Here is a 22,720-nt window from a genome sequence, read left to right on the forward strand (position 1 = left end):
CGATCGATGCTGAGTCACGGGCAGAGTTGGATTAAGGTTTCCTAGGGACCTGGGCCAGAGCAAGGGGGAGTCTCTTCCCACCTTTTCCCTCCCCTCCCTCTCCTGTCTCGCCTCCTCGGCCTGCAGCCCCGCCCACAGCCCCACCCCTTTCTCCCCCTTCCCCAGTCCCGCCCCATTCCGTCCCCCCACTGCAGCCCCGCAACCCATTTGCTACTTTCTGCCCCCGTCCACTGTGGGCCCAAGACCGGAGAACTCTGTCCCCCCACCCCGGCCCAGGGGTGCAGTGGGGAGTGAGTCCAGTGTGGGACCAGGGGAGAATCTCTTGAGTCACAGATTATGGGGCAGCTTCCCCCAGTGGTTGCCCAGGGGGAGGGATGGAGGCTGTTCTCAGGAGCAGTGACTCCCCCCCCGCCGATGGATTTGGGAGGGGAGCAAAGCCTCCTGCTCAGACACGAACCCGCCCCGCTAACAGGGCAGCCTGAGGCCCCCTCTGGGGGCAGCTGGGCCCATCAGTGGCCATGGGGGTGGTGCCCTGGAGGTCCCTGTGAGGCTGCCAGGGGCAGCCAGCATGGGAGGCGGGATACCAGGCTAGATGGGCCCGTTGAGTCAGTGTGGCCATGAGGAAGGGGGTGAAATGCCTTAGAAATGACGGCCAGGCTGCATCAGACAGCGCCCCCAGTGCCATGCTGGGGCAATGGGCCCAGCTCTGACCAATGGGGTGAACACCCCCTACTAAGCCCCCAGCACACTGCAGCCCAGTGCCCCCTAGCACTACAAATCCCCCAAATCTTGCTTGATCTGACCCCACTTGATACCCTGGAGTCCCCCAACATCCTCCCCATAGAATTTTCTCCTGGCTGTGCCCTGCGGTATCCCAGCCCCTTGGGTGCTGCCTGGGGTGGGAGGGGCCGGGGGGGAACAGACCAGCCTCTCCAGGCACTCACGGCCTGCTGCTGTTTCCCAGCACCTCCGTGTCTGATCAGCCGCATCATCGCCGGGGCAAGCGCGGCAGCCGCCGGCCTCCTCCTCCTCCTCCTCCTCCTCTTGGTGTCCTTCCTCTGCTTTCGAAAAACCCGAGCCAGTAAGTGCCCCACCCAGCGAGGAAAGGGTTCAACCTGCCGCTAAGCAGGGCGGGATGGCGTTACGGCTTGGATGGGGGACGGTGCCGGGAAAGCCAAGGAGTGGGGTGGGGGCTCAGCAGGGGGTTCTACTGCATGGGTTATCCCTGTACACACACATCGGTCCCACCCCAAAGGGGCTGCATCTCAGCACAGGCTGAGGGGTCCCCATATAACCAGTCCCCTTGCCCCACCCCAGAGGTGGCTGCATCTCAGCACCGGGCGAGGGGTCCCTTTATAAAGAGCCACCGACACCGTGCCTCTCTGGTACATGGGGTGCCAGGGGAGCCGACTTATGTGTCAAGTTTGTTATAGCAAGTCACTAAGGAGGGAGGATTAGGGACAGGAAAAGCCCCCCCGAGTTAATCTGCCCCGCCCCTGGCGCATGCTACAGTGTTGTGCTGCCCCCCACCCCTGCTGCCCTGTGCTGGGACCGGGGGATCCCGATCTGCTCACGGGGGATTCTGGTTTGTGTCCCTCTGCAGGAAAAGGAGCTGCACCGAGACCCAGCAGGTAGGAACCCGGCTCCTCCCCCTCCCAATCGACCTGCCGGGGTCACAGGGCTCCTGGGTTCTCTCCTTCGTCTGGGAGGGCAGTGGGGTCTAGTGGTTACAGCAGGGAGGTGTGGGTGTGTGTGTTGGGGGGTGACCCGGAGTCCTGGGTTCTAGGGAACTGGGTTCAGTGCGAGGCAGGATGGGGGGCTCTCTGGGTGTGTTGGGGAATCTCTCCGCGGGTGGGGGGATATGACATTTACAAGGGGATTTTCTCTTTTAGCACCTGCCCTATGGGGGCATTAAAGGCATCGGCTCAGCAAGACCCCGTCTGTGAGTAACACACCCAAGGGGGTACCAGGGTGGGGCAGGACCCCAGGGAGGGACGGGGCTTGTGGGGGCTCCACCCATATGGGGCAGGGTCTGATTTCCAGCTGCTGCTGGGCGGGACTAAGGAGGGGGTCCCAGAGGTAGCTGGTGTCAGCTGAGAGTGTTGGACTCCCAGGAGCTCCCTGGGGCCACCCTCCCTTCCCGCTCTAGTTCCCCGTCCACTCCTGGCTCCCAGCCCCCTGCTCTAACCACTAGCTAGACCCCACTCTCCTCCTGAGCCAGGGCGAGAACCCAGGCCTTCTGACTCCCACCCCCCCCCCCCGCGCCTTCTGTAACCCCCTCGACATCTTTGTGACTCAGTTTTCCTCTCTATAACTCGGGGCTAATGACCCTGGCCCATGGTGTGGGGCGGGGAAGGGGTGGCTCTGCCAGGCTCTGACCCCCCGTGATGGATGTGGGGGGTCGGAGCTGGGTGTGGGGTCCTGCTGTGGGCCAGCCGGGGGTGCAGCTCAGCGAGTGTCTCTGTTCCGCAGACTCCTCTATCGACGAGGGAAAAGAGCCACAGACCCTGGTAAGTGTCCCCTGTTCCCCCATGGGGCCTGACCCAGCAACCTTGCCCCACATGGGCCCCAGCAGCCCCCTCACAGGACCCCCCCCCACAAATACACCTGTCCTGGCACACTCAGTGGCTTGGGGTGGGGGTGAGGCTGGTAGGAGAGTGGTGGGCTTATGTGTGTGTGTGTGTGTGTGTACCCTGTGCTGTGTGTGTGTGTTGGGGTGTTGGTAGATTCACACACACACTCGCACACACCCCAGTGACTCTCTCCCCTCCCTGACCCAGGAGCCCGACCCCGGTGCCCAGGGACTCACCTACGCCGAGCTGGACGTCCAGGTGCTGCAGGCCACGCGGGGGAAACCGGCCCCTGCCCCTGAGTCTGCCCAGCCCAGCTTGTACGCCGCAATCAACAAGCCCCGGGGGGCCCCGCAATGAGAGCCCCCTGCAGCCATGGGGCACCTGGCCCCAGGGGAGGACAGACTCACCCCCCCCTGCAGCGCCAGTCCCAGAGAACTCTGCTTCTAAGAAGATTTAGGGGAGACGCTGCCCTCCCCCCACTACTGCCCCATCCCATCGAGCTGCTGGCCCCCTGCCCCGTCCAGACCCACATGTAGGGCCGGTGTGGGGGGCTTAGCACCGGGAGGGGGAGAGGATGTGCTGAGGCTGTCTATGTTATTTTGCATCCTGTTAATCTCCAGCTTTGTAATAAACACAGAACCACAAACCAGCCCTCCTGGGCCCCTGCTGTGAATGTGTGTAACACCTGGGCGAGATGGGGTGGGGTGCGTGGGCTGGTTATACAGGGACCCCTCGTCCAACGCAGGGATGCAGCCCCATCTGTGGTGGGGTGCTGGTTATACAGGGACCCCTCGCCTGGCGCCGGGTTGCAGCTCCTCTGGGGAAGGTCGTCCGTTGGGCAGGATGCCGGGGTTCACACCCTGACTCGGGGCGAAGCTGCAGAAGGGTCTGTGATGCTGTACAGAACTCCAGAATTTGCTAAGCAATAAAAAAGGCATAGTCAGCCAGTTATTTTAGAGATTTTAAGTTGACTTAAGACAATTTTTAAAATAAAATTTTAGAATAAAAGAAGGAAAACTATATTTTCAAATTATACAAATAGATGGTCTCAGATTACTTAGGCTGCAACTAAGGTAACTTTCAATGGAAGTGTGACACAGCCATGTGCAATGTTGCACTCTAGGTGTGTACTACAAGGTCTGGATTCATCAACCTGTGTCTCAGCACTCAGGTGGGCACTCTTTTTATTATCTTGGGGAAATGAGAAGCCCAAGCCCACAGATAGATAGACGCAGTATAAGGAAAATAGAAACTCCTTTTCCACCATGAATATTGATTGATAAAAATCTCCTTCCTTAGAAGTTTTTAAGGTCAGGCTTGACAAAACCCTGGCTGGGATGATTTATTTGGTGATTGGTCCTGCTTTGAGCAGAGGGTTGGACTAGATGACCTCCTGAGGTCCCTTCCAACCCTGATATTCTATGAAGTGGGACTGTTCTTAATGTTTCCTCTGAATACTATAGGAGTGCCTCAGTTTCCCCTATGCATTTCTTAAGTCTCTAGGTGATGGGATAAGGGGGTGTAATTGTAGCAGAGCAAAGGGCCAATGAACATAAATGGCCGACACTCTGTCTCCTGGCAACTGATGGCCTGGGTCCTTCCCCCCTGCAAGGTGAGAGATAAAGGGGTTGGAGAACAAAGGAATCAGGTGCCCTCCCATCCAGGGAAAGGGACAAAGCCCAGAGGAGTAGGGGCTGGAGGGTGAGTCGGTTGGGGCTGGCTGGAGACATAGAGTGAAGTGCAGACGGGGATGTCTGGTTCACTGCCCCCCAAAATGGACCCTGCTGAGGGGTCCAGTTCTCTGTACCTACAAGCTCTGTGTTAGACCATGTTCCTGTCGTCTAATAAACCTCTGTTTTACTGGCTGGCAAAGGGTATGTTTACACTATGTAATTAGGTCGAATTTATAGAAGTCGTTTTTTAGAAATCGTTTTTATATAGTCGAGTGTGTGTGTCCCCACACAAAATGCTCTAAGTGCATTAAGTGCATAAACTGGGCGGAGCGCTTCCACAGTACCGAGGCTCGCGTCGACTTCCGGAGCGTTGCACTGTGGGTAGCCATCCCACAGTTCCCGCAGTCTCCGCCGCCCACTGGAATTCTGGGTTGAGATCCCAGTGCCTGATGGGGCAAAAAACATTATCGCGGGTGATTCTGGGCACATGTCGTCAGACCCCCCACTTCCCTCTCTCTCTCCGTGAAAGCAACAGCAGACAATCGTTTCGCGCCTTTTTTCCTGAGTTACCTGTGCAGACGCCACAGCACGGCAAACATGGAGCCCGCTCAGATCACTTTGGCAATTAGGAGCACATTAAACACCACGCGCATTATCCAGCAGTATATGCAGCACCAGAACGTGCCAAACCGAAACCGAGTGAGGAGGCGACGTAAGCACGGTGATGAGAGTGATGAGGACATGGACACAGACTTCTCTCAAAGCACGGGCCCTGGCAATCTGTGCATCATGGTGCTAATGGGGCAGGTTCATGCCGTGGAACACCGATTCTGGGCCCGGGAAACAAGCTCAGACTGGTGGGATCGCATAGCGTTGCAGGTCTGGGACGATTCCCAGTGGCTGTGAAACTTTCACATGCGTAAGGGCACTTTCATGGAACTTTGTGCCTTGCTTTCCCCTGCCCTGAAGCTCCAGAATACCAAGATGAGAGCAGCCCTCACAGCTGAGAAGGGAGTGGCAATAGCCCTGTGGAAGCTTGCAACCGCAGACAGCTACCGGTCAGTCGGGAATCAATTTGGAGTAGGCAAATCTACCGTGGGGGCTGCTGTGATGCAAGTAGGCAACGCAATCAAAGATCTGCTGATATCAAGGGTAGTGACCCTGGGAAATGTGCAGGTCATAGTGGATGGCTTTGCTGCAATGGGATTCCCTAACTGTGGTGGGGCCATAGACAGAACCCATATCCCTATCTTGGCACCGAAGCACCAAGCCAGCGAGTACATAAACCACAAGGGGTACTTTTCAATAGTGCTGCAAGCACTGGTGGATCACAAGGGACGTTTCACCAACATCAACGTGGGATGGCCGGGAAAGGTACATGACTCTCGCATCTTCAGGAACTCTGGTCTGTTTCAAAAGCTGCAGGAAGGGACTTTCTTTCCAGACCAGAAAATAACCATTGGGGATGTTGAAATGCCTATAGTTATCCTTGGGGACCCAGCCTACCCCTTAATGCCATGGCTCATGAAGCCATACACAGGCAGCCTGGACAGCAGTCAGGAGCTGTTCAACTACAGGCTGAGCAAGTGCAGAATGGTGGTAGAATGTGCATTTGGACGTTTAAAGGCACGCTGGTGCAGTTTACTGACTCGCTTAGACCTCAGCGAAACCAATATTCCCACGATGTTTCCACGATATGCTATGCATCCGATGAAGTGAGCTGTAGCTCACGAAAGCTCATGCTCAAATAAACTGGTTAGTCTCTAAGGTGCCACAAGTACTCCTTTTCTTTTTACGAATACAGACTAACACGGCTGTTACTCTGAAACCTGTCAATATTCCCACTGTTATTACTGTTTGCTGTGTGCTCCACAATATCTCTGAGAGTAAGGGGGACACGTTTATGGTGGGGTGGAAGGTTGAGGCAAATCACCTGGCCGCTGCTTATGCACAGCCAGACACCAGGGAGGTTAGAAGAGCACAGGAGGGTGCGGTATGCATCAGAGAAGCTTTGAAAACCAGTTTCATGACTGGCCAGGCTACAGTGTGAAAGTTCTCTTTGTTTCTCCTTGATGAAACCCCCCGCCCCTTCATTCACTCTACTTCCCTCCCCTCTTCCCTTCAATCATTGCTTGCAGAGGCAATAAAGTCATTGTTGCTTCACATTCATGCATTCTTTATTAATTCATCACACAAATAGGGGGATAAATAGTTGGATAATAAGGTAGCCCGGGAGGGGTGGTGGAGGAGGGAAGTCCCGGGTGGGGTGGCGGAGGAGGGAAGGACAAGGCCACACAGCACTTTAAAACTTTAAAACTTATTGAATGCCAGTCTTCTGTTGCTTGGGCAATCCTCTTGGGTGGAGTAGCTGGGTGGCCGGAGGCCCCCCCACCGCTTTCTTGGGCGTCTGGGTGAGGAGGCTATGGAACTTGGGGAGGAGGGTGGTTGGTTACAGAGGGGCTGTAGCGGCGGTCTGTGCTCCTGCTGCCTTTCCTGCAGCTCAACCATACGCTGGAGCATATTAGTTTGATCCTCCAGCAGCCTCAGCATTGAATCCTGCCTCCTCTCATCACGCTGCCGCCACCTTTCAGCTTCAGCCCTCTCTTCAGCCTGCCACTTACTCTCTTCAGCCCGCCACCTGTCCTCCTGGTCTTTTTGTGCTTTCCTGCACTCTGACATTGTCTGCCTCCACGCATTCGTCTGTGCTCTTTCAGTGTGGGAGGACAGCATGAGGTCAGAGAACATTTCATCGCGAGTGCATTTTTTTCAACTTCTTATCTTTGCTAGCCTCTGGGAAGGAGAAGATCCTGTGATCCTTGAAGCACATGCAGCTGGTGGAGAAAAAAAAAGGGAGAGTGGTATTTAAAAAGACACATTTTATAGAACAATGGGTACACTCTTTCAAGGTAAACCTTGTTGTTAACATTACATACATAGAACACGTGTGCTTTCGTTACAAGGTCACATTTTGCCTCCCCCCACCGCGTGGCTAACCCCTCTCCCCACCACGTGGCTAACAGCGGGGAACATTTCTGTTCAGCCACAGCCAAAAAGCCCAGCAGGAAAGGACACCTCTGAATGTCCCTTTAAGAAAAGCACCCTATTTCAATCAGGTGACCATGAATGATATCACTCTCCTGATAAAGAGATAAAGAAAGGATGTTGTTTGAACGCCAGCAAACATACACTGCAATGCCTTCTTCTGCAATGATTCCCAACTACGCGCTACTGGTCTGGCATGGTAAAGTGTCCTACCATGGTGGAGGAAATAAGGCTGCCCTCCCCAGAAACCTTTTGCAAAGGCTTTGGGAGTACATCCAGGAGCCCTTTTTGGAGATGTCCCTGGAGGATTTCCACTCCATCCCCAGACACATTAATAGACTTTTCCAGTAGCTGTACTGGCTGCGAAATGCCAGGGCAAATTAATTATTAAACACACTTGCTTTTAAACCAGGTACACTATTTAAAAAGGTACACTCACCAGAGGTCCCTTCTCCACCTGGTGGGTCCAGGAACCAGCCTTGGGTGGGTTCGGGGGGTACTGGCTCCAGGTCCAGGGTGAGAAACAGTTCCTGGCTGTCGGGAAAACCGGTTTCTCTGCTTTCTTGCTGTGAGCTATATACAACCTCACCATCATCATCTTCCTCGTCCCCAAAACCTGCTTCCGTGTAGCCTCCCTCTCATTTGACGGAGTCAAAGCACAAAGCTGGGGTAGTGGTGGCTGAACCCCCTAAAATGGCATGAAGCTCATCATAGAAACGACATGTTTGGGGCTCTAACCCGGAGCGGCCGTTTGCCTCTCTGGTTTTCTGGTAGGCTTGCCTCAGCTCCTTAAGTTTCACGCGGCACTGCTTCGGGTCCCTGTTATGGCCTCTGTCCTTCATGCCCTGGGAGATTTTGACAAATGTTTTGGCATTTCGAAAACTGGAACGGAGTTCTGATAGCAGGGATTCCTCTCCCCATACAGCCATCAGATCCCGTACCTCCCGTTCGGTCCATGCTGGAGCTCTTTTGCGATTCTGGGACTCCATCATGGTCACCTCTGCTGATGAACTCTGCACTCACCTGCAGCTTGTCATGCTGGCCAAATGGATCCAAAAGTTCACGGGCCTTTTCCTGTCTACCTGGCCAGTGCATCTGAGTTGAGAGTGCTGTCCAGAGCAGTCACAATGGAACACTCTGGGACAGCTCCCAGAGGCCAATAACGTTGAATTGCATCCACACTACTGCAATTTCAACCAGGCAAGACCGGTTACAGTGCTAATCCCCTTGTCAGGGGTGGAGTAAAGAAATCAATTTTAAGAGCCCTTTAAGTTGAAAAAAGGTCTTTGTCATGTGGATGGGTGCAGGTTTAAATCTATTTAACACTGGTGAATTCAACCTCAACTCCTAGTGGAGACCAGGGCTGAGAGTCACGTCTGACTGCAGAGTCGGGGGGCAGGACCCTCTGGCTTCCCCAGGACGCCGCCTGGGTGGACTCGCTGTGGGAAGGGCACGGAGGGGCAGAGGATGCTGAATGCTCCGAGGTCAGACTGAGGAAGGTAGAAGCTGTGTGAGCTGTGTGTCCTGAAGACAGTCTGCTCACAGAAAGGAGATTTCCCCAGAGTCCTGCCTGGCTTCGTGGGGAGCAGTTCCAGAGCATCGCCCGGGGGCTCCGTGAGAGTCCCACCCCCCATTCTGTAGTTCCCTCACGTCCCCCCCATCAGGTCCCCATCCCCCCAATTTTGCCCCCTGTCCCATGTCCCTTTCCCACCCTTGTGTACTCTCATGCCCCTGTACCCTACCCTGTTCTGCCCTATCCCCATCTCCTATCCCCTCACACACCCCGACCTCCCTCTCTGGGGCAGAGGGGGGTGTGGGGTGTTGTGGGGGCAGGACACTGAGGTGAAAGAAAGTGGGGGATCCAGGACTGAGGGGGCAGGAGTAGGAGGGGGTCAGTAAGAGGGGAAGCTGCCGAGGGGTGGAAATGGCAGCTGCCTCCTAGGGGACTGTGACGAAGTGGGACTCTTCTTAATGTTTCCTCTGAATAGTGTGGGGGTGCCTCAGTTTCCCCTATGCAGTTCTTAAGTGTCTAGGTGGTGGGATAAGGGTGTATGATCGTTGCAGAGACCTAGAGGGCAGGTGTGTGTAAGGGTCTGGACACAGAGAATGGCCAACACCCTGTTTCCTGGTAACTGATGGCCTGGGCCCTTCCCCCCTGCAAGGTGAGAGCTAAAGGGTTGGAGAACAAAGGAATCAGGTGACTTCCTGGCCCGGGAAAGGGACAAAGCCCAGAGGAGGAGGAGGGGCTGGAGGGAGTTTCAGTTTGGGGCTGGCTGGGACCTGGAGTGAAGTGCAGACATCGTTGTCTGGCTCCCTGCCCCCCAAAGTGGACTCAGCTGAGGGGTCCTGTTCTCTGCACCTGCAAGCTCTGTTTTAGACCATGTTCCTGTTGTCTAATAAACCTCTGTTTTACTGACTGGCTGAGAGTCAAGTCTGACTGTGCAGGACCCTCCTCTTGCTTCCCCAGGACCCCGCCTGGGTGGACTTGTTGTGGGAAGTGCACGGAGGGGCAGAGGATGCTGAATGCTCCGAGGTCAGACCCAGGAAGGTGGAAGCCGTGTGAGCTGTGTGTCCTGCAGACAGGCTGCTCACAGAAAGGCGACTTCCCCAGAGTCCTGCCTGGCTTCATGGGGAGCAGTTCCAGAGCATCGCCCAGGGACTTCGTGACAACTGGTGGCAGAGGTGGAATCTACTGCACCCCGTGGACGGCGCTTCCTGCAGTAAGTGACTGGGGAGCAGTAAAACGAACGGGGATTGACGGGGACCAGGTGTGCTGAAGATTCAGAGAGAGACAGTTTCGGGGGCGGGGGGTTAACCCCTGGGAGTGTGTGACCAGAGGAAAGGACTTTTGCAGTAACAGGGTCCCCCGGGGGATTGCAGCGAGCAGTCCCAGGGGCGGAGGAGTCTGCAGCTCGACACTGGCAAAGAGGTGGTGACCTCGAGAAGGGCTGGTGCACTAGGGGTTCTCCCTGGAAACTGTGGGGAGCTGAGAGCACACAGGCCTGTGAGTCCACAACAACTTGGGAAGAGTAGAGTGACGGCCTGTCACCGTCTTCTTAAGAAGGACATTGTAACCCTGTGCAGAAAGAAAGTTAATCATGCAGCTGGAGGAGGATGACCGCTCTAAGGAACAGATTCTTAAGAACAGGATCTGGGAGCAGCTGGAGTGGGAGCCAGGCATCCCCAAGACTCCTGTCCCCGACCAGACGGGGGTCTTCACGATCGGGTTCCCCATCGGGGGATCGGAGATGGACGGGATTGGAGCTGAGTCCGAGAGAGCAAGAGGACTGTGAGAGGCAGCGAGAGCCCGAGAAAGAGCTGCAGAAGCAGCAGCAGCATGAACTAGTGGTGGGGGAGCGGAGAGGCCTAGGGGACCTCCCAGGGGTGAGTGGGGATAGACCCCGGGGGGCCAGTTCCGCAGGGAACCTCAAGACTAAATTGCTGTCCCTCCGTCAGCGGATGGGTGGGGTGGTGGACAGGCTCCCACTCCTGACCCCAACCTATATGTCTGTGTGGAGAATGGGGACAGTGAAGGAAATGTGCCTGTGTCTGTCAGGGGTATTGACTTGCCTATGGAGGGAGCTACCCCAGTCTCCAAGCAGTTGTCTGTGACCAGCCTTGTGTGCTCGGACAAGGGGAATGAGATCCCAAGCTGTGTGTCTGGTAAAGGAGAAAGTGTGTCTGGCTCTTCTTTGTCTGTGGAGCAGACAGAAGGGGCCTTTCAGCCTGTGATGGTTGAGGGTAGTGCCTCAAACCTGTAGCAAGAAGGAAAAGATTCCTGAAATTGTGTGTGGCAAAGGGAAGGAGAATGCTTCTGACCTCTTATCTAGGAAGTCTGTCAGTTTGCCTGAAAGGGGCTGTAAGTGAGACCCGGAAAGAGTCTGTTGTTGCTCAGGACAGTGTTCCTCTTGAGCAAGCTCTAGGTAAAGAGGGTAAGAGCAAAATTTCTGTGAAGGGTGAATTGTTGCATAGAAAAGCCCTAGGGAAAGGAATCCTCCTGGAGTCTTTGCAAGCAGTTTACTGCAACTGAGGGGTGTGAAAGTGATTTAATCAAGAAAGTTTCAGTTCTTAACAGCCAGAAATTTTCTGTTGTGAATGGATCCACTGACTTTCTTGTTGAAAGATCCAGCGTGGAGAGCTTTGAGAAGGTCTCAGATGAAGTGAAAGCTGTTAAGAAAGTTACACAGTCGTCTAACCAAGTGGCTGTGTTTGGCCAGCTTGTTGGGGAGACAAGGTTGTTGAGAGAGGAATGTCTCCATGCTAATTCTATAAGTAAACAGTATATGGCCCAGGTCAAGATGGGGGCTCTTAACCAAGAGAGCCCAAATTGCAGCCCTCCAGACTGGAGCGCTGGGAGAAGACCCAATCCCAGTTTGACCCCCTGGGGTTTTGGGGTGGCCAAAGGGCACGGGCCACATAAACCTTCCCACATGCGGACTGCGAGTGCTATCGACCACCCCCGACCTAAGGGAGGGTGTGAAACTGGAAGGGCCTGGTGTAACTCCCACCAAGGAATGGGAGAGATGCTGGGTCATCCATGGGAATGTTGGTGGCTTCGAACTTCCCCAGGTCACCAGGTAAAGTGACCCCGCTCAGTTCGATCTCGAAGGAGGGAGAGATGTGACGAAGCAGGACAGTTCTTAATGTTTCCTCTGAATAGTGTGGGGGTGCCTCAGTTTCCCCTATGCAGTTCTTAAGTATCTAGGTGGTCTGGTAAGGGTGTATGATCCTTGCAGAGCCCTAGAGGGCAGGTGTGTGCAGGGGTCTGGACACAGAGAATGGCCGACACCCTGTTTCCTGGCACCTGAGGGCCTGGCCCTTCCTCGCTGCAAGGTGAGAGCTAAAGGGTTGGAGAATAAAGGAATCTGGTGCCCTCCTAGCCCCGAAAGGGACAAAGCCCAGAGGACCCCGCCTGGGCGGGCTCGCTGTGGGAAGCGCTCGGAGGGGCAGAGGAGGCTGAATGCTCCGAGGTCAGACCCAGGAAGGTGGAAGCCGGGTGAGCTGTGTGTCCTGCAGACAGGCTGCTCCCAGAGAGGAGACTTCCCCAGAGTCCTGCCTGGCTTTGTAGGGAGCAGTTCCAGAGCATCGCCCGGGGACTCTGTGACACCCCGCAACTGCAGCCCCAAGACCGGAGAAGCTCTGTCCCCAAACCCCGGCCCAGGGGCCCAGTGGGGAGTGAGGGCGGCAGCTCCGCTGCTCTTCCAGGCTCGGCGGCAATTCTGCAGCGACTGCTTGGTGTGGCAAAATTGGTAGAGCTGCCCCTGACTCCAGGAGGCCCCACTTGGCCAGGGCCCCTGGGCACACAGGCCCCATAGGCCCAGTGGCTGATCCACCACTGGTTGCAGAGAGTTGGGGGGCAATCCCTGTGTCGGTGTTTCAGCCCCTTCCCCCGCCCCGACAGACGCTGGTTCTGTTCCTGCAGGGGAAACCAACATGTTCATGGTCAGTGCAGCCGTGGGGAGAACCCCCCAGATCCACCCCCAAGAGCTCCCTCCCGTGCACTCACAGCCCCCTATTCCCAAGGCCTGGGGAAAGGTGGGTCTTGTGTGACTCCTGCCGGTCACAGACTCTATTTCCGACCCCAGGGCGGGGGGCAGAGCTGCAAGGGGTCCACTGGTCAGGCTCCCTGGCTGGCCTCAGGTGAGGTGGGGCGGGGCAGGTGATCTCTCATGCAGCTGGGTCCTGAGCTATGTATGGTTGAACCCCCTGCCCCCGAGCCCCATGGGCAGGCAGTGCCAACCCAGGTAGGGGACAGACTCCCAGAGAGGCTGAACGAGGGATGGACTGAATTGGGGTGGAGGGGAAGCGGGGGGCTGTGTCTCCCCTGTTTAACTCCTGTCTCTTGTCGATAGCAGGGTGAGAATTTCTCAAACCCACCATCTGGGTGAGCCCCAGCAGGGTGGTGGCTCTCGGGGGAAGCGTCACCATCCGCTGTGAGGGTTGGCTCCCAGCCCTCCCAGCAAAGAACCCAGGGAATGAATGGACCCTAGAGACTGGACTCTGTGTGATGGGAGTTCGTGGCAGTTTTCAAAAGTGTCCTTCTTTGTGGGGTGGCCACAGTCTTGGGGGAACTCAGGGTATATAGGGTCCCAAGAACGAGGGAGCTGAGGCGCGGTGTCTGTGGGGCTGGGAGCCCAGCTGCAGGAGGGGATGTGGTTTGCTGGGCGTTGCAGGGAGCTGGCTTTGCTCTGACCGTGGTAGATTTGGGCTGGAGATTGCAGAGAAACCAGCTGATGGGGAAGAAAGGGGCCGAGCGCATCACGGGCTTCCTGGGGCTGCAGCCCCCGGCGCAGTTCCTCATTCCGCTGGCACTTGGGCCTCAGGCTGAGTGGAGCTGGACACTGGGGTGTTGGTGGCAGCGCTGGGGGGCCCCCCACTGCCCCATCATGGCGTCTGCTCTCACCGTCATCCTCCTCAGTGAGTATCGGAGACAGCCAGGGCGTGTGGCCATGGAGGGCGGGGGGATCTGAGACCAGGGCGTGTGGCCATGGTGGGGATTTGAGACCAGGGTGTAGGATCCAGTTGCTCTGCGATGTGACCCCTTAACACCACTTTTCTCTCCAGGCTTCTGGCTGGCGGGGCACAGCGTGGCGTGGGGAGGTGGGTATCAGTCTGTGGGGAGGGTGGTAACATCAAGGATGGGGGAGGGGGTGCGTGGGGTGGGGAAAAGAGGAATCGAGCCCTGAACCTTCCCCAAAACACAGCCCAAACTCGCCCTGTGAAGATCCGTCACAGTTCTCCTGTGCCCCGACCCCATGGAGTAACTAGGAGCCGAATCTGGCTCCCAGGCTCTGACAAAGAAGCCAGGATTTGAACCGTTCACTGGTTCAAAGCTCTGCCCCGCCCAGGCTGTGAGGATCGGCAGTGGGGAGTGAATTCAGCGCTGGGGCCAGAGCCAGATGGGCATCCCCTGGGCCCTGACTCCTCTGTGTGTCTCTAGAGCGGGGTCAGCTGGGGGAGCATCCCCCTGGGAAAGGCCCCCTGTTCTGCAGCATCCCTGGGGGCAGGGATCCCCCCTTCCTCTGCCCTGAATCTCCAGCAGCTTCTGCTTCCCCTGGCTGGGGAATCCCCCCGTGACTCCGTCCCCGCTCCCCGGCTGGGTGTCCCCTATGCTGGATCCAGGGCTCAGGGCAGAGCCTGGCTCTGAGCGTCCCATTGGGGCTGAGCCCCTCTGAGTATCCAGCTGGGTGTGGGGCTGGGAGCGGGGATGCTGAGCCGGGCCCCTCACCTGCTACTACCAGCTCCATGGCGTCGCTGGGCTCTGACCAGACGGACAGGTCGGATTTGATGCTATATCGGCAGCTGAAGCTCCCTGCATCTCTCTGGCTCACGTTGTGGATGGAAAATTGAGCCACATCCTCTGGGGGGTCTCTGCCCTGCCGTGCTTCTGGGTCTCCAGCTTTATACAGAAGGACCCTCGCTCTCCGACACTCACACTCACACCGGACGGTCACGGCTCCCCCCGGGGCGACTCCCCCACTGGGGTGCAGGGAGATGTTGGGTTTGGGGTAGCTGGGCTCTGCAGGCAGGAGGAGACAGGCCGTGAGACACAGACCCTGGCACGGTCATTGCACCCCGTCCCCACAGCCCAGCCCCAGTGATGAGGCCGATACAGGGGGATGCAGGGAGAGAGTCTCCTGGATGCTTTTTCCCCAAATCCAAGAGCGAGAGAGCTGGGCTATGACACAAGAGCCCCGGGGGCCCCCCACCCCTCAGCAGGGCAAAGGCGCGGATCCATCTGCAAGGAGCCCATGGAGGGGTGGCTGGGGCAGGGCAAGGAGAGGCCGAGGTGACCTAGAGGCCAATTGCGTTTTATCTCCATCAGCTGGGGAAGGAGAAATCAGTTCAGTGGGCACGTGCACTGGCTTTCTCTGACACTCACCGAGGAAGAGGACAGTGAGAGCAGATGGCATGACGGAGGCAGCGAGAGGCCCCTCAGCGCTGCCACCAACGCCCCAGAGCCCAGCTCCACCGAGCCCCAAATAACAAACTCAGCCGGTGTCTCCAGCTACAGGAAGTCGACGATGTCTCGTCTCTTCCTGTGTCCATCACACGTTGTCTCTAATCTGCAGGGGAAATCTAGTGCGGTCAAAGTAAGCAGAGGCGCCTGCAAAACCCAAGCCTGGGCCCATCGGCCTGGCCAAGTGTCATGCAGCTCCCAGCTTGTCTGTGTCTCTGTGGGGAGGGGGGACAGTTCTCCCTCCATGTACCCTGCAGCCTTGGGGAAGGTGCACCAGGCTGGGAGCCAGGAGACCACGGGGTCTGGTCTTCAATCTGCCACTGACCATGATTTCCATGCAGATTCCCCCACACCCGTCCTTTCTTACATTCTGGGTTCAAAGATGGGTGGTGGCCTGTCCTAAATATCAAGGGAAGGGTAACCACCTTTCTGTACACAGTGCTATAAAATCCCTCCTGGCCAGAGGAAAAAGCCTTTCACCTGTAAAGGGTTAAGAAGCTCAGGTAACCTCGCTGGCACCTGACCCAAAAAGACCAAGGAGGGGGCAAGATACTTTCACACCTCGAGGGGGCAGAAAAGACTTTTGTCTGTCTGCATGATACCTTTGCCAGGAACAGATCAAGGATGCAAGCCCTCCACTCCTGTAAAGTTAGTAAGTAATCTAGCTAGAAAATACATTAGGTTTTCTTTGTTTTGGCTTGTAAATTCCCTGTGCTGGAGGGAATGTGTATTCCTGTTTATGTGTCTTTTTGTAATTTAAGGTTTTGCCTAGAGGGATTCTCTGTGTTTTGAATCTGACTGCCTGTGAGATTCTCTTCCATTCTAATCTTACAGAGTGTTTCTTTTATCTTTGTTTTGTTCTTCTAATAAAGTTCTGTTTTTTAAGAATCTGACTGGGTTTTTAGGGTCCTAAGAAATCCAAGCTGGTCTGTGCTCAACTTGTTTATTCTCAAGCCTCCCCAGGAAAGGGAGTGTGAGGGCTCGGGGGAATTGCTGGGGGAAGAGGAACTCCAAGTGGTCCTTTTCCCTGGTTCTTGATTAAAGCGCTTGGTGGTGGCAGCATTCCTAGTCCAAGAGCAAATAGAGATTTTGTGCCTTGGGGAAGTTTTTAACCTAAGTTGGTAGAAATGAGCTTAGGAGGTCTTTCATGCGGGTCCCCGCATCTGTACCCCAGAGTTCAGAGTGGGTAAGGAACCTTAACATGGCCCATGAAGATAAAATTAATAGGTGATCACAAAATTAAAGGATGGCGCCATAATGCATGTGCACAAGGGGGCAGAGTTAAGGGTGTTTGGGAAACTTTGTGGCATTCCCTGATACTGGAGGGTTTGACTGCAGCCTTCCCGCTCAGTCTGCCAACCTGCCCACCTGCAACAGAAGCCGTGGCACCGTTTTAAGAGCGGGCATGATAGGGAAGGCCTGGGTTTTCTGCCCCTTGCGACTTAGCTGAGCGGTGATGACGGGTTTACACTGTAATGACTGGTTCTAAGGGACTTTTCTCAGCGTGTGAATTAAATCAACCAGGTTCAAAAGAAAATCAGAGAAAGAGAAATTCTATCCCAGGACCCCAACGGGTCACCAACCGGGAGAGACCCAGGGACCTTCTAATGCCCCTGCAGAGACCCTGTCCCCTGAGCTGGAGGAGACACTGTCAGTGATTATGTGGCCAGGCCCCTAGAGAGGGATGTGACACAGGCTTTGTTTATACGCCATTGGCTAGTGGCAGCAGAAGCTGGGGGTCAGGAGGGTTTGACTCAGTTCTGGGGTCTGTCAGGGGAGTGGGGACTAGTGGTTAGAGCTGGAGGATGGAGCTGGGGCCAAGACTCCTGGTGTCACAATTGCAGTGTCGCCCCTCCGGGGCTCGCACACAGTGCTGGGCTGGGCCGGGGCTGCATTAAAGGTGCATCAGCTGCCCAGCCGAAGGCTCCCAATGAGTCTCCTTCAATCAGCTCCCTCGTCCCAGGGCCCCGGCTCCCCTGCTCACCAGCCCCCTGGGACCCTTCGCCCCCGGCCCCTGGAGCAGGAGGGAGACGAGCAGCAGTTTCATTGTGAAGCAGGGTCATTCCCCCCGCCACCTGACCCCCCCACCTGACCCCCACCCCCGTATCGCAGCTTGCTGCCCCCCTTGGCAGGGGCAGGGAGAGAGGTGACTGTGGGGTTGGGGCCATTATAGGGCAGGGAATGTGGGGCAGAGGGACTGTGAGGGGGGAAACTGAAGGGACAAAAACCAAAATGGGGCCACTTCGTTCGCGGCAGGTTCGTGTCTGAAGCAGGAGGCTTCTCTCCCCTCCCAAATCCATTGGTGAGTTTCAGGGGGAGTCACTGCCCCTGAGAACAGCCTCCATCCCTCTCCCTGGGCAACCACTGCCTGGGGAACTGCCCCATAATCTGTGACTTAGTAGATTCCCCCAGGCCCCGGTACCTGGCCTGGGCTGCCCTGGTTGGTGGGAGCCGGCACCATTCCAGGCTGGGTCGGGTCCCCCTGTGGGAATAGAACCAGCGTCCGTCAGCGATCCCCTCCCCCTCCCCTCTGGTGACTCAGCATCAACCATCAGGGTCCTTCCTGGGTGTGTGTGTGGGCATTTATGTGGCTGGGACGGTGCCAGCTGGGCAGCCCCTGGGCCCTGACTCCTCTGTGCGTCCCCTTAAAGGGACAGCCTCAGGGAGCATCCCCCTTGGAAAGACCCCTGCTCTGCAGCTCTCCCGGGGGCTGGGATCCCCCCAGTGACTCTGTCCCAACTCCCTGGCCAGGCGTCTCCTCTGCTGCGCCCAGGGCAGTGCCTGGCTCTGAGCGTCCCATGAGTGCAGAGTCCCGCTGAGGGTCCAGCTAAGTGTGGGGCTCTGGACACCAAGCCAGACCCCTCACCTGCTACCACCAGTTCCTCGGGGTCGCTGGGCTCTGACCAGGGGAAGGGATCTGTTGCATAGTGATAATAGCAGTTGTAGCTCCCTTCGTCTCCCCATCTCATGCTGCGGACGAGAAATTGCCCCCGAGCCCCAGCAGGCTCCGCATGTCCCAGCGGGGTCCGATCCCCGACCTTAAACAGAGAGAAGCTGGCGTCCTAGCGACCAGCCCGACCCCAAATGGTGACATCCTGCCCCAATGGTCACCCTGCTGGGGCTCAGGTAGATGGCGGGTTTGGGGTACATCTCTGCACTCCGAAGGAGACAGAGGCTGAGACACTGAACCCGGCGCACTCCCTGGGGTCTCACAGCTTCCCCCCGCTGGGATCCCACAGGCTGCACCGAGCTCCTGTATCCCGGCCCCCTGGAACTGGGCTACCCAGAGCAACCCACCCCCACCAGCCAGGAGGGGTGCACCCTGCTCCCCTGACTCCCCCAGCCTGGGACTGCTCCCCGCCTACCTCTCCCCCGCCCCGGGGAGTGTTGTACTTAAAGTACTGCACAGGATCTGTTCAGGGGGAATAAGGCAAAACGCCACGTTTATTGGTAATACATATATCAATTAACACTGTATCATATGCATATGATATATATTACACTCACACTCACATACACACACACACAAGCACACTCCGTCTTGTTGTTGTTACCAACTAGTTGCTCCCCTTAACTTCACTGGCCAGGTGAGTTAGTTGGGGGAGGGGTGGAGCCGGGCTTCTGCCGATCCGGATCGATGCTCCGATGTTGACAAGACGAGACCCAGGGTCCTCTGCAAGACACTTCACATTTACAGCCGCTTCCCTCTCGTGCAAATCTATCCCAGATACAAAATCTGTGTCTGTGTCCCTTTCTGCCGCTTCCTTCTGGGTGTTGTCTTCCTGCTTCAAAGAGGGTGTTTTCAAAAGAAGGTGCTCACTTCTAACCCCCAAGGCCATCGATACGTCTGCTCTTCTTTAGTGAGCCCACTTGACAAGTTTTATTGTTCTTGGGTCTGGCTTTCATCCCCTCTTCAACTGTTGCATCTGTCTGGAGGTGCTGCCTTCCACGCCTTACTCATTCACACCTTGTTCATTCAACAGGGCAACTGATTAAAAGCACGGGGGGGCGGGGGAGATCTTTTTCTACTCCTAGCAAAAAGACCTTTTTTTAATATTGTATTGAGCCTTGGTATAAAGTTTTCTATACAAGGATCTAATACAGAGTTGTATGAAAATAGAGGCATAATACAAAGCCATATGAAAGTTATGTGAAGATGCTTAATGCAGAGATTTATCTACAGGAGCTCTGAACTCTCCCCACCCACTGCCCTAGGGGTGACATCACACCACTGCTGGTCCAAACAGAACCACAACCCAAATCAGAGACCTACATGACCCATAAGTACCCATAAGGACCGATCAGCTGATGTACCTGACACAGCGCTGGGAATGATGCCCTGGTCTCAGATCCCACCCCCATGGACACACACCCTGGTCTGTGACCCCCGCCCCGCCCCCACCATGGACACATTCCCTGGTCTCAGATCCCTCCCCCATGGGCACACAGCCTGGTCTCATATCCACCTGCCATGGGCACCTGCCCTGGTCTCAGATCCATCCACCATGGACACACACCCTGGTCTCAGATCCACCCCCCATGGGCACATACCCGGTTCTCAGATACCCCCATGGACACATGCTCTGGTCTCAGATCCACCCCCATGGACACACACCCTGGTCTCAGATCCACCTGCCATGGACACACACCCTGGTCTCAGATCTCCCCCATGGACACACGCCCTGGCTGTCTTGGATAGCGAGAGCAGATGCCATGATGAGGCAGTGAGGAGCCCCTCAGTGCTGCCACCAATGCCCTGGAGCCCAGCTCCACTGAGCCCCGAATGAGGCACTGAGCCGGAGGCTGCAGACGCAGGAAGCCGGTCATGGCTCATGTCTTCCTGAGTACCTCAGAGCTTGTCTCTAATCTGCCGGCCAAATCTAGTGCGGTCAAAATAAGCTGAGGTCACTGCAACATCCAGGAAACCCAGGAGCCGTCAGCCTGGCTAAGTGTCACGTAGTTCGCAGCTTGACTGTGTCTCTGTCGGGAGGGGGGAAAGGTCACCTTCAATGTACCCTGAAACCTTGAGAAGGTGCACCGGGCTGGGAGCCAGGAGACCACAGAGTCTGATCTTCAATCTTTGGCTGACGATTGCAAATATTTCCATCTGTTCCAGGCTCTGGCAGGGGAGTGGGGACTAGTGGTTAGAGCTGGGGCGGGAGCTGGGGCCAGGACTCCTGGTGGCACCGTCGCAGTGTTGCCCCTCCAGGGCTCGCACACAGCGCTGGGCCGGGCTGGGGCTGCATTAAAGGTACATCAGCTGCCCTGCCGAACAGTCCCAATGAGCCTCCTTCAATCACCCCTTCGTGCCAGGACCCCAACCCCCCTGCTAACTAGCCCCCCTGGGAGCTCTTGCCCCCGGCCCCCAGACCAGGAGGGAGACGAGCAGCAGATTCATTGTGAAGCAGGGACATTCCCCCCTCACCTGACCCCACTACCTGACTCCCCACAATCTCCCAGCTTGCTGCCCCCCTTGGCAGGGGCAGGGAGAGAGGTGACTGTGGGGTTGGGGCCCTTATCAGGCAGGGAATTTGAAGCACTGGGTGTGAGGCAGCAGGGAGGGGGGAGTGTTGACCTGGGAATGTGGCAGGGGAGTTTCAATGGGAGACCTGAGAGCCTGTAACCTGAGCCAGGACGGGGAGGGGGAGGTAACACCTCTGCCCAGGAATGTGAACAGAGGCTGCAGGAGGGAGCCTGCTGGGGGGGTTTAGTTTCAGTTGGTGCTGGGTGGAGGAACACAGGGAACCCCAGGGCTGGGGTCTAAGCTCCCTGCTCCTCCAGAAGGACTTCACTGAGGGGTCCTGGTTCTACCCACAAGCTCTGTTTTGGACTGTGTTCCTGTTCTCCAATGAACCTTCTGTTTTACTGGCTGGCTGAGAGTCTCAGTGAATCCCAGGAAGAGGGGTGCAGGGCCTGGACTCCCCCACACTCCATGACACAGGGGCTGTGAGGGGAGACTGAGGGGACTAAAATGAAAATGGGGGACCCTGAGGCTGAGGGGGCTGGAACTGCGGAGGGATGTGGAGGGGGGGCAGTGAGGGGGGAGGCTGCTGGGGGAAGAAGTGGCAGCCCAGGGAGTACTGGGGGGTGCTGCTCCCACCTCGCTCCTCACATGCCCAGCAATCCTACCCCCCGCTCCCCCAGCTCTGACCTTCTTGGGAGAGCCTGTCTGCTGATATGCTTTAACTAACTCTGAGTCTCTTTTCCCTGCCAGCTTAGGACTTCAGTGCCCTGTCTGGTTTGAGCCAGACCCGCCAGGCTGCTACAAACATAGACCCAGGGTCTGAACCACACCCCCAAAGCTGCAGGCTTTAATTGAAAACCACTCAGCAAGTATTCCTGTCTCCAGCACCCAGACATCTAGCTCCCAGTGGGATCCAAACCCCAAAAGAACCTGTTTTACTCTTATACAGGGTAAACTCATAAATTGCCCACCATCTATAACACTGATAGAGAGATACGCACAGCTATTTCCTCCCCCAGGTATTAATCAAGGTTTCAGAGTAACAGCCGTGTTAGTCTGTATTCGCAAAAAGAAAAGGAGTACTTGTGGCACCTTAGAGACTAACCAATTTATTTGAGCATAAGCTTTCGTGAGCTACAGCTCACTTCATCGGATGCATTAATCACTTATTCTGGGTCAATTAATACACAAAAGTGATTTTATTAAGTATAAAAAGTTGGATTTAAGTAGTTTCAAGTAATAACAGACAGAACAAAGTAAGTTACCAAGCAAAATAAAACAAAACACACAAGTCAAAGCCTAATATATTTCAGAAACTGAATACAGGTAAATCTCACCCTCAGAGATGTTCCAATAAGCTTCTTTCCCAGACTTGACTCCTTCCTAGTCTGGGCCCAATCCTTTCCCTGGTACAGTCCTTGTTAATTCCAGCAGATATCTTAGGTGAAAAGCAGGGGATTCAACATGACTGAGACCCACTTTGTTCTGTTCCTTTAGTAGCTTTGGCAGAAGGCAGGAATCCTTTGTCTCCTTCAAAATGGAAAAGCATCCGGTTAAAGATGGATTTCAGTTCAGGTGACATGATCACATATCCTGTGAGACTTCATTACCCGCTTGCTGGCACACAGGTATACAGGAAGTCTCACAAGTAAACAGAGCCATTTACAACCAATTGTCCTGGTGAATGGGAGCCATCAAGATTCCAAACCACCATTAATGGCCCACACTTTGCATAATTACAAGAGGACCTCGGAGTTATATTTCATATTCCTAGTTTCAGGAATGATAGTTTCCTACAAACAGGATGACCACACTCAGTAGATTATAAGCTTTGTAATGATACCTGACAAGAAAACTTTTGCATAAAGCATATTCCAGTTACATCATATCCACACATATACAAATATTTTTATAAAAATATGGAGTGCAATGTCACACCACCCTCATTTCCTCCCGGGTTGGGGGTTCAGCCAGGGGAGAGGCGATGGCGTCAGGGTCCCTCTCTCCG

The 22,720-nt window shown here is 55.7% G+C and overlaps 1 protein-coding gene across 1 annotated transcript in view; it reads left to right on the forward strand.

Moving 5' to 3' along the window:
* Positions 1-22,720, forward strand: part of LOC119564877 (immunoglobulin superfamily member 1-like) — a 967,916-nt gene that overhangs the window by 186,680 nt on the left and 758,516 nt on the right. The gene's annotated exons all lie outside the window — the stretch shown is intronic.

The sequence above is a fragment of the Chelonia mydas genome, chromosome 23, assembly GCF_015237465.2.
Source record: "Chelonia mydas isolate rCheMyd1 chromosome 23, rCheMyd1.pri.v2, whole genome shotgun sequence".
NCBI lineage: Eukaryota > Metazoa > Chordata > Testudines > Cheloniidae > Chelonia > Chelonia mydas.